The following is a 16,784-nucleotide window of genomic DNA, read 5'->3' on the forward strand; positions in this document are numbered from 1 at the left end:
AACAACAAAATGTGGAAAAAGTGAAGCGCTGTGAATACTTTCCGGATGCACTGTCTACATCGGTAACATCGAGTACCATCGGCCCCTCACGCACAATTACAGCAGGTCTGACCTTACTCTGAAATTGCTAACCTCGTTGCACGCAGTGTGTACACAAGCTGCGTATGCCGTCGCAGTGGCTAATTTATGCACGCCCAGGCAACAGCATTCAAAAGGACTGGTACACCTGCGTTTCTCAGATCACTCCCCCATCACCCCCCCGAAATGCTCACGGTCTGTCACCCTGCGATGGCTTTATATCTGCGTGAGTGATTGCAGTGCTACCTCCCTCCCTGCAATGCTTAGGTATGCGCAGTACGCACCATCAACCGATCTGCATACGCTGTTGCAATCCATAATGAATCAGGCCCTTTGACTCTGTCCAAGGCTTAGTACATAGACCCTTATATTTATTGTTTATTAATATAGTGCCACCATTTTACGCTGTGCATTCTAGAAAATATTGAACCAATCAGATCAGTCCCTGCCCCATTGTAGCTTACAGTCTGGATTCCCCACCACATACGCCTGATCTCTAATATTATGAGACAGCTACGTCCATGTCAGCATCTCTACTTCACATTAATCCAGGCACTGCCCATCTGCACAGTAACCATTGCGGGAACGCTGTATGATATAGAGGCCCTGGTCATTCCGCCTGGACCCTCTCTGCCTCTTCCCCATGCATCCCTCCAGGCTAGCTGAGACATAAGGTGCATACACACGTAACAATTTTTTTAACTATAACGACATCATTATCGTTCAATCGTTGAAAAAATCGTTCAGTTTCTGAGTTATAACGATTAATGATTATCGTTCATGCGCGTTCCCATTTGTAGTTCATTCTGACTAAACAAATGAACGATTTTCTTTAAGGGAAGTTGCAAAAATCGTTTGTAGTTCAAAAAATCGTTCATTACACTTTAAAAAATCTGACAGAAAATCGTTCATAAAATCGTTGGTAACAAAATTGTTGTGTGTGTTTGTATGTGTATGCAGCTTTAAGGTGCGTACACACCGATTTTTTGAACGATTTAGCTATAACGATGTCGTTATCATTCAATCGTTCAAAAAATCGTTCAGTGATAAACGAACGATTATCGTTCATGCGCGTTCCCGTTTGTCGATTGTAGTTTGTAGTTCAGTCAGACTGACCAACTGAACGATTTTCAATACAAGTTGCAACATTTTTCCTTCAACACACAGAAAATCGTTTATTAAGTAAAGTAAAACCAACTACCTTGTAAAACGATTTTTGTTCACTTTTTCAAGGGAAAAACTGAACGAAAATCGTTCAACGAAAAACGTTCATTACTTATGGAGCGTACACACGGTCAGATTTGTCAGACTTGTCAGATTTGTCAGATGAACGACTGAACGATTAAAGATTTGAACGATTTGACCAAAGTTTTGAACGATTTGAACGATTGAACGATTTTTGACTGCATTAAAATGAATGGAATCGTCCAAGTCTGACTGCAAACCCATCAGATGTCAGATATCGTTATCTGACAAACGGGAACGCGCATCGTTGATCGTCCATCGTTCAGGCATGTCAGATATGAACGATTTTCCTTCAGATATGAACGACTGAACGATTTTTAAATCGTTATCGTCCATATCTGAAGAAAAAATCTGATCGTGTGTATGCACCATTAGCTGCATACGCACACAACGATTTTGTTACCAACGATTTTCTGTCAAATTATCTGTCAGATTTTTTAAAGTGTAATGAACGATTTTTATGAACTACAAATGATTTTTGCATATTCCCCTAATGAAAATCGTTGAGTTGCCAGTCTGACTGAACTACAAACGTGAACGCGCATGAACGATAATCGTTCATCGTTTGACTCAGAAAGTGAACGATTTTTTTTAAACGTTATCGTTTAACGATAATCGTTCAAAAAATCGTGTGTGTATGCAGCTTTTCATCGTTGTGTGTGTATACGCACCTAGACACTGTACATAAGCTGCTATGCTCTGAAACACTACAATAATGTTTCGTCTTTTTTCCTCCTTCTTATATTTAACTTTCTTCCCCAACCCTCATACATACCTTTTTGTATGTGAGAACCCGTATGAACAGAAGAGTGAGCCAACCTGGGCCAGCGGAACTGCAGTAAAGTCTTGCACGCTTCACAAACATCAGTGTTAATTATAACCAGTAAATTCCAATACTGAGCGCTCATAACCACTTCTGCCGCCCGGCAGTGATCGCCCATAAAACAAGATGGCGCCATAAATACTAAAACCTCATCATTTCATTAGCAGGGGATAAAAAAAATGGTGTAAAATATGTACCCCTGATCTTCAATCACATCTCTCCCCTTTTTATGTCCTAGAAGAGTGAGCCAGGCTTCCTGCCCCAAGCCCTAGAGGGAGTATTTATATGTAGATAAACTCCGGTCGTTCTATCTAGGCTGAGAGGTTTATTCCCGGGTCCTTGGCCCTTGTGTCTGTAGCTTTGCCAGGTGACTGCAGAAAATGTGATGCAGTTTAATCACTGCACAAAACAAAGACGAATCTGGAAACAAAAAGAGAGAGAGAGACGAAACTACCTGACAGGCTTCGCTTTGGCAAATAGGCCGAGAAGCGTCCGTCTGTCACCTTGGACATCGCGGGCAGTGATTCATCCTGCTGGAAACGTTGCCCTTATTTATGGATACTGGGGAAATGTGCCATAGACATAACTACTGCAGAGCCACTGAGATTGCCACGCTGCTCACAATCGCTCGGTGCCAGGAGAAGGGTCCATTTTATTTGTTGGATTTCTCCATTTTCATTTCTGGCTTCATAAGTCAGTGTTTTCTGATCGGGCTGCTGGCGCTGACATTCATCCATTGCAGTAAAGTTTATCACAGGAGACAAAGAGCCAGCGTCCATCGCAATGCTGCTGAGATGACAGTGATCTGAGCAGCAGATGAGATATATCTGTGTATCACCTTGTAAATCAAGGCAGCCATGGTTTGGGAGAGGACACGCCTGCTCCCAGCTTATGTACACTGCATATATATTGTACAATGTATAGCACAGGTTCTCGGGGCAGAGATCCTAAATAACCTGAGCACAGGTGCATCAATCAGTGCATGAGTCATTCCCAGGCACCCCCTGGACTAATGATTGAGTTCATGTGAGTGGTCCTGATATTGACTACGGTACTGAGTGATTTTCTGTGCATTCAGTACTGAGTAAAGGGCCCCATACATCTGTGATGGTTTGCCGCAATGCTGCAACCCGGCATCGCAGAAATCCAACATGTTGGATTTTCACGATTTGACGATCGCGATCAAATAATTATCGTGATTGTCTAATCGGGAAGACATTTAACATGTAAAATTTCGATGGTGGGCGGTCGGCGTTTCCACCCGGCAGATCAGCATTTCCGATCGCATTGCTACATTGCGACAATCCGTGGCAGATGTATGGGCACCTTAACTTTGCACCTTGACAAACCATGCTGCAACGCAAGGAGGGCAAAAACATTTATTATTTTTGCATGCAGGGTAAATACTGACGGCTTTTACACAGAGGAGCTAATTTAGAGCCACTCGCAAGCGCTGTGCGCTCACAAGCAGCCCGATGGTATGCGTACGCGCACGCTTCGTTCGCGTGCGTGAACTAATCTGTGCGATCGCAACCGCCTACTCGCCAAGCAAAGACAGCTCAGTGTAATGAGTGACATGAGAGGCCGTTTGTGGGTGGTAACAGGGGCAGGACACTAATAACGGGGGGTTGAAGATGCGAACGCAGGCGTGCCTGAGTGTTCCAACGCCATTTCTCAGGCGTGCATAATTAACAAGTAGCGTCATAGTACATGTCACATTTGTTTTTTACACTGAAGTCCTCGCAGTGCTTGCGGTAAGGTAAGTCAACCACAAGCTCTGCAATCGCTTCCGATGGTCCACGATGTACCAATGTTTTAAAACACTTCCTGGAGATGACGTGCGCTACTGGGCGTCTCAACATATGCTAATGGGTGTCTGCATACACAGCGATCGCTCGCACAGCCAAAGAGAGCGTGCTAATGCCTTCCCGAGCGATAGCCTGTCATGGCGTCACTTAGCCGAATTTGCATACGCTGGATACGAGCGATCGCATCTAGCGAGCGACTCTGAATGAGCTCCAGTGTGTGCCGGGTACATGTACTGCATGTGCATGACTGAAAATACACCGGTCCATCTTGTGGTCCGCCCCCCCCCCCATCCCGATAAAGATGTCGCAAGAAAGTTATCACCGCAGCAATCCCACAGGTGACCGTACAGATGCAGCCACCCAAAAGGACAATAGCGATTCGGCACATCAGGATCCAGGCTCTCCAGCTCACATTAACAGAGTGCCCGCTGCCTCAGATCACAGGACAACCGACTGCTGTGAATACACTGGGTCATCCTGTAAGGCGCTATGCTAGCACTAATGAGGTCATATTTATATGTATCTGTCTATCATATAAAGAGGACACATCTAAAAGGGGGTAAAGAATTGTTTGGAGGCTCCCACTAGAAAATTAGCAAAACTGAAATGTGAATCAACTTCACATTCCCCTGCAATGCAAACCAAGAGCCCCCCTCCCACCTCCCGGAGCCCAGCGCTCAGCGTGCCTCATTACAGAGATAATTATATAGCATTTTATATCAGTAACAAACAGGAGACTAAATTGCCGCTTCCTATCAGTGTTTACCTGCAGGCGAGAGCTTGGGATTACAATCACTAGATGTGCTGGAGGTGGCAGACCTGAATAAGTCCTGACAGCTGCTGACGTTCCCTTCTCTCATAGAGGTCATTTCATTACATGTATGGTCAGTGCTTCCCTTTCCTTCCTCAGCTATGGGGACATACTGTATATGGGATGGGATATTTCTTATTTACAGGGCTCTATAGTGCCTTTTCTCATAAAGGGGTAGGTGTGTGTATTGAAGTCTGTGCTAAGCTGTTACATTTACTGAGGGTCCAATCTCCAGTAACAGTCCGTCTGGCTTCACACACAGACACTCATTTGATGGGTCACCTGGCTCCCCTTCCTCACAAAGGTTCCTTTCTCCAGTAACTGGCTGCCTGGCTCCCCTTCCTCACAGAGGTTCCTTTCTCCAGTAACTGGCTGCCGAGCTCTCCTTACTCTCTCCAGTAACTGGCTCCCCTTCCTCACAGACGTTCCTTTCTCCAGTAACTGGCTTCCTGGTTCCCCTTCCTCACAGAGGTTCCTTTCTCCAGTAACTGGCTGCCTGGCTCTCCTTACTTTCTCCAGTAACTGGCTTCCTGGTTCCCCTTCCTCACAGAAGTTAGTTTCTCCAGTAACTGACTTCCTGGTTCCCATTCCTCACAGAGGTTACTTTCTCCAGTAACTGGCTTCCTGGTTCCCCTTCCTCACAGAAGTTCCTTTCTCCAGTAACTGACTTCCTGGTTCCCCTTCTTCACAGAGGCTCCTTTCTCCAGTAACTGGCTTCCTGGTTCCCCTTCCTCACAGAAGTTCCTTTCTCCAGTAACTGGCTTCCTGGTTCCCCTTCCTCACAGAGGTTCCTTTCTCCAGCAACTGGCTGCCCGGCTTTCCTTACTTTCTCCAGTAACTGGCTGCCTGGCATCTCTTCCTCGCAGACGTTCCTTTCTCCAGTAACTAGCCGCCCGGCTCTCCTTACTCTCTCCAGTAACTGGCTGCCTGGCTCCCCTTCCTCACAGAGGTTCCTTACTCCAGTAACTGGCTGCCCAGCTCTCATTACTCTCTCCAGTAACTGGCTGCCTGGCTCCCCTTCCTCACAAAGGTTCCTTTCTCCAGTAACTGGCTGCCTGACTCCCCTTCCTCACAGATGTTCCTTTCTCCAGTAACTGGCTGCCCGGCTCTCCTTACTCTCTCCAGTAACTGGCTGCATGGCTCCCCTTCCTCACAGACGTTCCTTTCTCCAGTAACTGGCTTCCTGGTTCCCCTTCCTCACAGATGTTCCTTTTTCCAGTAACTGGCTGCCTGGTTCCCATTCCTCACAGAGGTTACTTTCTCCAGTAACTGGCTTCCTGGTTTCCCTTCCTCACAGAGGTTACTTTCTCCAGTAACTGGCTTCCTGGTTTCCATTCCTCACAGAGGTTACTTTCTCCAGTAACTGGCTTCCTGGTTTCCATTCCTCACAGAGGTTACTTTCTCCAGTAACTGGCTGCCCGGCTCCTTACTCTCTCCAGTAACTGGCTGCCTGGCTCCCCTTCCTCACAGACGTTCATTTCTCCAGTAACTGGCTGCCCGGCTCTCCTTACTTTCTCCAGTAACTGGCTTTCTGGTTCCCCTTCCTCACAGAGGTTCCTTTCCCCAGTAACTGGCTTCCTGGCTGCCTTTATTCACAGAGGCTCCTGTCTCCAGTAACTGGCTTCCTGGTTCCCATTCCTCACAGAGGTTACTTTCTCCAGTAACTGGCTTCCTTTTTTCCCTTCCTCACAGAAGTTACTTTCTCCAGTAACTGGCCTCCTGGTTCCCTTTATTCACAGAGGCTCCTTTCTCCAGTAACTGGCTTCCTGGTTTCCCTTCCTCACAGAGGTTACTTTCTCCAGTAACTGGCTTCCTGGTTCCCATTCCTCACAGAGGTTACTTTCTCCAGTAACTGGCTTCCTGGTTCCCCTTCCTTACAGACATTCCTTTCTCCAGTAACTGGCTGCCCGGCTCTCCTTACTTTCTCCAGTAACTGGCTGCCTGGCACCCCTTCCATAAAAAGACGTTCCGTTCTCCAGTAACTAGCTGCCCAGCTCTCCTTACTCTCTCCAGTAACTGGCTTCCTGGCTCCCCTTCCTCAAAGACATCCATTTCTCCAGTAACTGGCTGCCCGGCTCTCCTTCCTCACAGAGGTTCCTTTCCCCAGTAACTGGCTTCCTGGTTCCCCTTATTCACAGAGGCTCCTTTCTCCAGTAACTGGCTTCCTGGTTCCCCTTCCTCACAGACATTCCTTTCTCCAGTAACTGGCTGCCCGGCTCTCCTTACTTTCTCCAGTAACTGGCTGCCTGGCACCCCTTCCATAAAAAGACGTTCCGTTCTCCAGTAACTAGCTGCCCAGCTCTCCTTACTCTCTCCAGTAACTGGCTTCCTGGCTCCCCTTCCTCAAAGACATCCATTTCTCCAGTAACTGGCTGCCCGGCTCTCCTTCCTCACAGAGGTTCCTTTCCCCAGTAACTGGCTTCCTGGTTCCCCTTATTCACAGAGGCTCCTTTCTCCAGTAACTGGCTTCCTGGTTCCCATTCCTCACAGAGGTTTCTTTCTCCAGTAACTGGCTTCCTGGTTTCCCTTCCTCACAGAGGTTACTTTCTCCAGTAACTGGCTTCCTGGTTTCCCTTCCTCACAGAGGTTACTTTCTTAAGCAACTGGCTGCCCAGCTCTCCTTACTTTCTCCAGTAACTGGCTGCCTGACACCCCTTCCATAAAAAGACGTTACTTTCTCCAGTAACTAGCTGCCCCGCTCTCCTTACTCTCTCCAGTAACTGGCTGCCTGGCTCCCCTTCCTCACAGACGTTCATTTCTCCAGTAACTGGCTGCCCGGCTCTCCTTACCTTCTCCAGTAACTGGCTTCCTGGTTCCCCTTCCTCACGGAGGTTCCTTTCCCCAGTAACTGGCTTCCTGGTTCCCTTTATTCACAGAGGCTCCTTTCTCCAGTAACTGGCTTCCTGGTTCCCATTCCTCACAGAGGTTACTTTCTCCAGTAACTGGCTTCCTTTTTTCCCTTCCTCACAGAGGTTACTTTCTCCAGTAACTGGCCTCCTGGTTCCCTTTATTCACAGAGGCTCCTTTCTCCAGTAACTGGCTTCCTGGTTCCCATTCCTCACAGAGGTTACTTTCTCCAGTAACTGGCTTCCTGGTTTCCCTTCCTCACAGAGGTTACTTTCTCCAGTAACTGGCTTCCTAGTTTCCCTTCCTCACAGAGGTTACTTTCTCCAGTAACTGGCTTCCTGGTTCCCATTCCTCACAGAGGTTACTTTCTCCAGTAACTGGCTTCCTGGTTCCCCTTCCTCCCTTCCTCACAGACGTTCCTTTCCTCAGTAACTGGCTGCCCGGCTCTCCTTACTTTCTCCAGTAACTGGCTGCCTGGCGCCCCTTCCTCACAAACGTTCCTTTCTCCAGTAACTAGCTGCCCGGCTCTCCTTACTCTCTCCAGTAACTGGCTGCCTGGCTCCCCTTCCTCACAGACGTTCCTTTCTCCAGTAACTGGCTGCCCGGCTCTCCTTACTTTCTCCAGTAACTGGTTCCCCTTCCTCACAGAGGTTCCTTTTCCCAGTAACTGGCTTCCTGGTTCCCTTTATTTACAGAGGCTCCTTTCTCCAGTAACTGGCTTCCTGGTTCCCATTCCTCACAGAGGTTACTTTCTCCAGTAACTGGCTTCATGGTTCCCATTCCTCACAGAGGTTACTTTCTCCAGTAACTGGCTTCCTGGTTCCCATTCCTCACAGAGGTTACTTTCTCCAGTAACTGGTTTCCTGGTTCCCCTTCCTCACAGACGTTCCTTTCTCCAGTAAGTGGCTGCCCGCTCTCCTTACTTTCTCCAGTAACTGGCTTCCTGGTTCCCCTTCCTCACAGAAGTTCCTTTCTCCAGTAACTGGCTTCCTGGTTTCCCTTCCTCACAGAGGCTCCTTTCTCCAGTAATGGGCTTCCTGGTTTCCCTTCCTCACAGAGGCTCCTTTCTCCAGTAACTGGCTGCCCGGCTCTCCTTACTCTCTCCAGTAACTGGCTGCGCGGTTCTCCTTACTCTCAGCAGTTCCTTTCTCCAGTAACTGGCTGCCTGGCTCCCTTTCCTCACAGAACTTCCTTTCTTCAGTAACTGGATTCCTGGTTTCCCATTCCTCACTGAGGTTCTTTTCTCCAGTAACTGGTTGCCTGGCTCCCCTTTCAGCGGTTCCTCTCTCCAGAGAGTAGCTTCCTGGTTCCTCTTCCTCACAGAGGTTCTTTTCTCCAGTAACTGGCTGCCTCGCTCCCTTTCCTCAAAGACCTTCCTTTCTCCAGTAACTGGATTCCTGGTTTCCCATCCCTCACTGAGGTTCTTTTCTCCAGTAACTGGTTGCCTGGCTCCCCTTACTTTCAGCGGTTCCTCTCTCCAGTAACTAGCTTCCTGGTTCCTCTTCCTCACAGAGGTTTTTTTCTCCAGTAACTGGCTGCCCCGCTCTCTTTACTCTCAGCGGTTCCTCTCTCCAGTAGCTGGTGGAATGGCTCCCCTTCCTCAGGTTCCTTTCTCCAGCACCTGGCTCCCTTTCCTCAGGTTAATTTCTCCAGTACCTGGCTCCCCTTCCTCAGGTTCCTTTCTCCAGCACCTGGCTCCCTTTCCTCAGGTTAATTTCTCCAGTGCCTGGCTCCCCTTCCTCAGGTTCCTTTCTCCAGTACCTTTCTGCCTGGCTCCCCTTCCTCAGGTTCCTTTCTCCAGTACCTGGCTCCCTTTCCTCAGGTTAATTTCTCCAGTACCTGGCTGCCTGGTTCCCGTTCCTGAGGTTCCTTTCTCCAGTACCTGGATCCCTTTCCTCAGGTTCCTTTCTCCAGTACCTGTCTGCCTGGCTCCCCTTCCTCAGGTTCCTTTCTCCAGTACCTGGCTCCCTTTCCTCAAGTTCATTTCTCCAGTACCTGGCTGCCTGGCTCCCCTTCCTCAGGTTCCTTTCTCCAGTACCTGGATCCCTTTCCTCAGGTTCATTTCTTCAGTACCTGGCTGCCTGGCTCCCCTTCCTCAGGTTCCTTTCTCCAGTACCTGGCTCCCCTTCCTCAGGTTCCTTTCTCCAGTACCTGGCTGCCTGGCTCCCCTTCCTCAGGTTCCTTTCTCCAGTACCTGGCTCCCCTTCCTCAGGTTCCTTTCTCCAGTACCTGGCTTGCCTCATAACATAAAGGGTTGAAATAATCACAGTTCCTTTCCAACCTCTAGAGGAAAGGTGGTGGGGAGGGGGGCAGGAATGTCTTGAATGTCCTCTATTTAATAAAGTTATCCCTGTCACTGAAAGACCATCTTACTTGCCCTACATAGAACAGACTGGTGCATTCATACGTTATTGCTGTCCTGCTTAGTAAACAGATGTACAGCCGTTGTGCCAACGGAGAATGTGTATACTGGGATTTGTATTTATACACAGAGCAGCTCCTGGCATCTAAGCTTCAGAAAGCTGATATACCACCAGGTTTATAAATACATCTCATGTTTCACAGTTTTCTGCATTTTCCCACTTTCTGTCACAGTGTTGAGAGAAAATCTTTGTAAAGTGAGGTCTCCCCCTCACTCCGCTATCGGGGTGGCCAATCCGTCTGCTTCAGGCACAGCAATCATGACTAGACATATGTGTGAGGGCTGGGGTACGCCGGAGATATAGAATGTGGTCAGAATTAGGCAGCTCTGCTGCCCACGTCACTGTGCTGCCCAAATGGCGGGCCTATCAGTAGGCGTGTAAAGACTGAGGACTGGAAAAGTGTAGAGTTTGGAGAGAGAAACTTATGATGGGTTACGCAGAAAGAACTGTACACCGCCGCCATTGTTATGTTATGGAGAGAGGAGATAACAAGCAGTTAGGCAGAAAGGGCCATTTATTATCCGAACTCTACACCTGGGAAGAATGGATTCTGGTCAGACACCAGGAGCTATGCTTTACTAATTCCCAGTCAATACAAAATTGAAGCAAAGAAGCTGGGAGAATGGCAAACAGCGCTACTTGCTCAGTGTCACCCCCAAGGTGCATACACACTAGACGATTTTTTGAATGATATGTTCGTTTCCGACACATCGGAACGACATATCGTTCAAAATCGCGTAGTGTGTATGCTCTATGTCATCCGGTGCTTGTTCTGTGGGGTCGTCAGCTCGTCCCTACATATAGGCCAACCTGACAAAGCGACTGACAACCCCATGTAGTGGTGTCGGGAAGCCGACAGACGAAATCCCGACCGCCGGCTCCCGACTGTCTAATCCGGTAAGTGTCTAATGACAGGTGTCGAAATCCCGCCGCCCAGTTTACCGATCGAAGGTAAGCCGGCGCCGGGCGTGGACAGCCGCAGGGGGGGGAGGTTTAGATTAGGGGCTCCCAGGGGGGACTTAAAGTTAGGCACTCACCAGGGAGGTTAGGCTAGGGGAAGGGGGGGTTAGGGTTAGGTACCCCTAAGGGAGGGTTAGAGGGGGGGAGGTTAGGTTAGTAAATAGAATATATACTTACCTGTCGGGATCTTCACTGCTGAGCTTCCGCTGTTGGCCGGCGGTAAATCATACCAATCCCGTTGCTGTCATATTGAGTGGTCGGGAACTGGATCATCTACCGTATACAGGCCACCCGATATGTAGGCCCGTCGGCAGGGGGTTCGCGTGTCGCATCGCTGGGTACACATATCGGTTAGTGTGTACTCAGCATTACATTTAAAGGGAATATGTACCCTGTTAATATTGATTTAGAACATACAGACATAAGTCATTGTACAAAGAACATTATTTCTTGTATCTATGTACAGGCTTTCTTATTTGTATAGCGGCAGTAAATAGAATATCTGTCATAGACCCCGATAGAGCAGAGTGACCCATTTAAAATGTGTGTAAAGTAAACTGTGACAATTTATAGATAGATAGATAGATAGATAGAGATATGAGATAGATTAATGATAGATAGAGATATGAGATAGATAGATGATAGATAGATCACATCTGACATAAGAGCACCGTTACTATAATGTTTCTAGTTTAATGTCCCTTTAAACTCATAATGTCTCGGTCAGAGCGGTATACAGCAAAGGATGTGATGAAAGCTCGGAGACAAACGGCCGGTGGGTGAAGGAACTGCTTTCCTATTATTGAACGCTATCACAGCCATTATAAATGACAATTACAATGTATTGGTCATTGGGTGCTGATGGGTTAGATCACAGTGGTGGATAATGTAACACCTGACAATTACACATCAATCTGCATAGTTCCCACAGGACACGGGCAAGTGACGGTACGGTGCTGTCACATCACCAGGCCCCAGGAATATCAATCTGCAGCACTTGTTCCATGCTGGCTTTCATGCCTTGCCCTGTGATTAAACGCAATGTAAAATCCAATTTGTTAAACAAGACGCTGAGAGTGAGGCTGGAATCAGCCTGACCTGCTCTGTAACATAATCTAAGAGTGTTTTCTGCCCCTGGGAACCCATCCCAGAGAACAAAGGCCAGTAAGTGTGATCTATTGATCTGAGTGTAATTCCTGGGGGCTTACAAGAAACCTACACACACAAGATCTTAACCTCTCGCCTGCTGGTGCTGCCTGCGGCCAACCCTGCTCCACTCACTGATTTAATTATTTTCTCTGTGAAAAAGTAGAAAGCACCCGCGTAAAGTGTTCCTGGGAAATATTCATTTCTTAAAGCAACTCCCAGACAGCGCTACTTAAAAATAAGACCCCCCCCTCCCTTCAGATGACAGTGAGTCCCGGCAATGAGTAACCCTAATCCTCCACTCCCACAGCCTAACCTAACCCTTCCCTTTCACACCATCTGCTCCTGCAGGCTAACCCTAATCTCTCCTCCCGCAATCTAACCCTAACACTCCACTCCTGCAGCCTAACCCTATCCCTCTGCTCCCGCAGCCTAACCCTATCCCTCCATTCCTGTAGCCTAATCCTAACCTCCCCTCCCGCAGCCTAACCCTAACCCTCAGATCCTGCAGCCTAACCCTAACCCTTCCCTTTCACACCATCTTCTCCTGCAGGCTAACTCTAATCTCTCCTCCTGCAGCCTAACCCTATCCATCCCCTCCCGCAATCTAACCCTAACCTCCCCTCCCGCAGCCTAACCCTATCCCTCCGTTCCTGTAGCCTAATCCTAACCTCCCCTCCTGCAGCCTAACCCTCAGCTCCTGCAGCCTAACCCTCCACTCTTGCAGTCTAATCCTAACCTCCCCTCCCGCATCCGAACCCTCCGCTCCTGCAGCCTAACCCTAATCTCCTCTCCTGCAGCCTAACGCTAACCCTCTGCTCCTGCAGCCTAACCCTGATCTCCTCTTCCTCTCCTGCAGCCTAACCCTAATCTCCTCTCCTGCAGCCTAATGCTAACCCTCCGCTCCTGCAGCCTAACCCTAATCTCCCCTGCAGCCTAACGCTAATCTCCTCCCCTGCAGCCTAACGCTAGCCCTCTGCTGCTGCAGCCTAACACTAATCTCCTCTCCTGCAGCCTAACGCTAATCTCTCCTGCAACCTAACCCTAATGTCCTCCTGCAGCCTAACCCTAATCTCTCTAGCAGCCTAACGCTAACCCTCCTCTCCTGCAGCCTAACGCTAACCCTCTGCTCCTGCAGCCTAACCCTGATCTCCTCTCCTGCAGCCTAACCCTAATCTCCTCTCCTGCAGCCTAACGCTAACCCTCCTCTCCTGCAGCCTAACGCTAACCCTCTGCTCCTGCAGCCTAACCCTAATCTCCTCTCCTGCAGCCTAACCCTGATCTCCTCTCCTGCAGCCTAACCCTGATCTCCTCTCCTGCAGCCTAACCCTAATATCCTCTCCTGCAGCCTAACACTAACCCTCCTCCTGCAACCTAACGCTAACCATCTGCTCCTGCAGCCTAACCCTAATCTCCTCTCCTGCAGCCTAATCCTAATCTCTCCTGCAGCCTAACGCTAACCCTCCTCTCCTGCAGCCTAACGCTAACCCTCTGCTCCTGCAGCCTAACCCTGATCTCCTCTCCTGCAGCCTAACGCTAATCTCCTCTCCTGCAACCTGACCCTCCATTCCTGCAGCCTAACGCTAATCTCCTCTCCTGCAACCTGACCCTCCATTCCTGCAGCCAAATCGTAACATCCCCTCTCGCAGCTTAAACAAGGGAAACTACATGCATACCTAGCACTTAACTTTGCTGCATACCAAAATAATATTACAGGGATGAGGGGAGCCACAATTCTTCCCACAAGACTGTGAGTAATTAAAGCATTACCAGCGTGGAGGGCACTGTGGAATTTGTGAACTGGGGCCCAATACAGTGTGTTTATCACATTTGTGGTGCTGGGAGAACTTACACATGATACTTTTTGATAACATCACCAGCACTGACCATTGTATTGTTAGGGGCCCCCACAAAGCTTAATGCAGTCCTGCCTCTCACATCTGCTTTCTGACTGCCGTGCCCCATCTCAGGTGGAAGGAAGCACAGATACGCATTACAATTACCCACCAAACAAAGAGGGGGGCGAAGCCTTTGCTGAAGGACACTAACTATGCAGAGGAAATGCCCAATTACTGGCAGCATTAATTAATTACTGGCTGGGATTTAGCAGGGAGAATTCCACTGGGGCTTTAGTGGTTTTACTAACCTCAAAACTGGGACAGGTTTGAAGGACAACTGAATTCTGAATCCAGCGCCTGGTTCACCTGCTCACCCAGGACCATACAACACGCAGCATTCGCTCTCAGGGCCTGATTCAGCAAGGAACGCAGTTGCTTATACGCACGCAATCGGACGATTGTTGCTGTTTGCGCATTCTTATGCAGTGCGCAACTAGCTATTACGATCAGAACTGCGATCGCAGAGGATACGCAGACCCATGACAGAGTGATTGACAGAAAGTGCCATTTGTGGGTGGTGACGGGAGGGTGGTCGGGCGAACGCAGGCGTACCAGTGTGTTTCAACGTTGCATTGGCGTGCATAAATTAGCAGCTCCGGTACCAGATGCCGCCTGAGGTCTCATAGCGCGCACAGAAGTTAGCAATTCCATGTGAGGTCTGGCCTGCCTTACCTGTGCGTATGGGACCGATATTACTCCGATATTACCGGTTGTTTTTTTATGTTGGCCAAGTATACGGATGTGAGTAAGGGGAAGTGGGCGTCCTTATGTCAGGCTGCGATCGCAATGCAAATGCAAACATTTACATATCACCTCTGATATTAGCAACTGCATTGCGTGCATAGAAGCAGAATAGCGATCCGTAGAGAATCAGGCCCTCTGCCCACAAATAGAAGATTCATTATAGATTGAAATAAAATATTTATTTTCTAAAATGCAACCTAAAACCCAGGTGTGGGTGAGTGGATCTGCTGCTGCCCCCCCTCCAAAAAAAAGTCCATTGAATAACACCCCCCTGCCACGGCCTGTCACATCCTTTACCTAACGCTCCGCTGTATTCCCATTCGCGTGTTATCGGCACAGTGCATCTGTACAGATAAACCCTCTCCCAGAGCTGCCCGGTATCAGTGCGGCCGCAGCACGACTGACAGATTCCCCCGGCGCCGAGAGCGCTTCATTAAATATTTCATAACCCTGATTATTTCTCTGGCTGCTGCAGTTCAGATCTCCGGCATCAATACTTAATTGTGTCTAACATGTAAACATGGCTGGGAACAGCCAGGATACAGCGGGTGGGACATTAATAACTCACTTCAGCGACTAGTCATGTCAGGTGCCTGCATCACTCAGAGACCGTCAGTCTGTATTACACAGTGTTTCCATCACATCATCATCATCACAGGGAGAGTTTACATCCTGCTCACATCATGGTGCATCCCCAGACCTTGCCCAGCAAACATCTTTTTCCCCACCAACAAATGACCGCGTTTCTGTACAATCGCTGGGCCCGATACCGCCACCTGTGGGCCCCAACCCACTCCAATAGCAATAATTCGACATGTTGTCAGAAGTAAATGCAATCAATGTGTGAGTGCAGTCATCTGCGGGCGCTCTCAGCTGTAACCTCTGACGGGCAGGGCCTTTCTCCCTCTGGGCCCCATTTATTAATGCTGAAATTACCGCCCATGATCACATTGCAATATATCACAGGTTCTCAAACTCTGTCCTCAGGACCCCAAACAGTGCATGTTTTCCATGTCTCCTCACATAATTGCAAGTGAAATAATTAGCTCCACCTGTGGATTTTTTAACCTGTGTCAGTGAGTGATGAATACACCTGTGCACCTGCTGGGTGACCTGGAAAATGTGACCTGTGTGGGGTCCTGAGGACCGAGTTTGAGAACCACTGCAATATATGATCCTATCCCCGGAATGTATCATCCGGCACACACAGGGACAGGGGCTTCGAAAGGAACCCGACCCTGCCATGTGCCTGGATAGCTGCCGGGGATACTGCGCATGGACGGCCGCCATTGCCGGGGAGGGTTCCGGGGGATCCCTCTCCCGGATAATTACGCACAGTGTAGCCCATAGGCTACAGCGGCTATCGCCCACTTCAGATGTCGTTAGCTGCGGCAGGTTCTGCATTGCATTCTGGTCATTGGTATATTTGGCAGCATCGCATCCCCCACCTATGGTGATCCCTCCTTCATACATCTAGGTGAAACTTAATATTTGCGGTTAATGGATATAGCCGCAAATATACAATGATAAATGGGCCCCTCCTGCCGGAGCCTTGTTCATCACTGATGTATGTGGATACTGGTATGTGTGAGATTTGTATTCTGCATGATATATAATCCTGGTCATCCAGCACTGCAGAGTATGGTCCCTATGAAAGGTGGGAGAGAGTCAGTGCCTTTGCTCCGAGCGCCCATGTGTGTTGGCAGATTGGGCTCTGGACCTGTGGCTTGGTGGATGTGGGGCCAGCTATAGCCGCATTACAGCGCTGATCCATCATTCCCAACGTATGACAGCTGTACAGGCACTAGTCTGCTTCAGCCCCGCCGCATTTGGGGGAGAACTGTTCCCATCACATCACTCGTCACCAGAGCATTTTTACATTCTATATGAAATCATTAGATTAAGCGATCAGGTTGCCGTGACAGATTACATTCTGATCATCCAATCTTTTTTTTTTTTTTTAATTGAACACTATCAAATGCAAACGGCTATTTTCAGCCA

The 16,784-nt window shown here is 48.7% G+C and overlaps 1 protein-coding gene across 28 annotated transcripts in view; it reads right to left on the reverse strand.

The window, feature by feature from the left end:
• The window catches only part of NRXN3 (neurexin 3), a 637,781-nt gene that overhangs the window by 121,125 nt on the left and 499,872 nt on the right, over positions 1-16,784 (reverse strand). The window lies entirely within an intron of this gene.

The sequence above is a fragment of the Taudactylus pleione genome, unplaced genomic scaffold, assembly GCF_031769625.1.
Source record: "Taudactylus pleione unplaced genomic scaffold, aTauple2 ptg000987l, whole genome shotgun sequence".
Taxonomy (NCBI): Eukaryota; Metazoa; Chordata; class Amphibia; order Anura; family Myobatrachidae; genus Taudactylus; species Taudactylus pleione.